Below are 1222 nucleotides of genomic sequence, written 5' to 3' on the forward strand. Positions count from 1 at the left end.
GGTGGGATGCAGAGGCACAGAGGGGAGGGAGCCCCCTCCACAGAGAGTCACACAGAACCACACAGAACTGCAGAGAGAGGAGGGGGAGAGAGAGAGACGCTGGAAATATTTATAGAGGTGTACCTAGAGAAGAGAAAACCCTCAGCTCGGGACAGAGAGGGATCCTATCATCCCATCTATAACCACAGGACATGGGGAGAGAGATCCTTTCTCTCAGGCTGGGGTGATTTCCTTGGGCTAGGCACCCTGATCTTGGGCACCACCAGGAGAAGCTGCTCCCCTACTCCCCCTACTTGATCCTGGCTGCAGGAGTACATTTCGGGTGGTATCATTAAAGTGTGTGGACTAGGATCTAAACATGAGGAGGGGCTTGGAAAATATAACTTGACCTACTCGATGCACAGGGGATCAGATCCAAAAGAGTTGGTTGCAACACGTGGTTCGAGAAGGGACTGGGGTGCCACCATTCTTCTCTGTACAACCACCAAAGCAGGGCATGCAGTGAAAGTGAGACTTGCCTACACTAAACCATGCCCATCCACGCTGGAGAGCTGTATTTCCCTCCCTCCCTGGAGCCCAGGAAAGACCAACATTGATGCATTGCTGTGATTAGATGAATTCTTCCTATTAGGATATATTTTCCCTGATCTCATTCTTATGTCTCCCCTCCACTGGCTGGGAAGGCGGGCCATTGGTTTACCTAAACAGTCATACTTAATCCATTCTCTTGATGGTACCTTCCTTTCTCTCTCTCTCTCTCTCTCTCTCTCTCTCTCTCTCTCTCTCTCTCTCTCTGGAATAATCAGACTATATAGTTTCTTTAGGTAACATTAGCTTTGTTTTCTTTCTTTTTTTTTTTCTCCTCACCTCCTAATATATTCTCCTCTTTCCCTCTCTGAATTAAGCCTTTTATTCTCTCCGCCTGGTCAACATTCAACTTCACTTCCTCCAAAACCCTGTCACTACTCTCTTTGCATATTTCCTTCCAACAGCACTGCCTCCACTGTACTCTTGATTTGTAGTTGGGATTTCTAGTATTATGCTTGTAGACTGTCCTTTGTATTTTGTTGTTTTTGTCTCCCTCCTTTCTTTCTTTCTTTTTTTTTTTTTTCACCTTTTCCCTTTTGGTTGGCTTGTTTGATTTGTCTGTGCGTTTGCATGCTTTTGTTCCCTGTGTTTTGGTTTGCCTATTTTCCTTTTCAGGGCTACCTCAAGAAACAAG

This window comes from Suricata suricatta, chromosome 5 (assembly GCF_006229205.1).
Source record: "Suricata suricatta isolate VVHF042 chromosome 5, meerkat_22Aug2017_6uvM2_HiC, whole genome shotgun sequence".
Taxonomy (NCBI): domain Eukaryota; kingdom Metazoa; phylum Chordata; class Mammalia; order Carnivora; family Herpestidae; genus Suricata; species Suricata suricatta.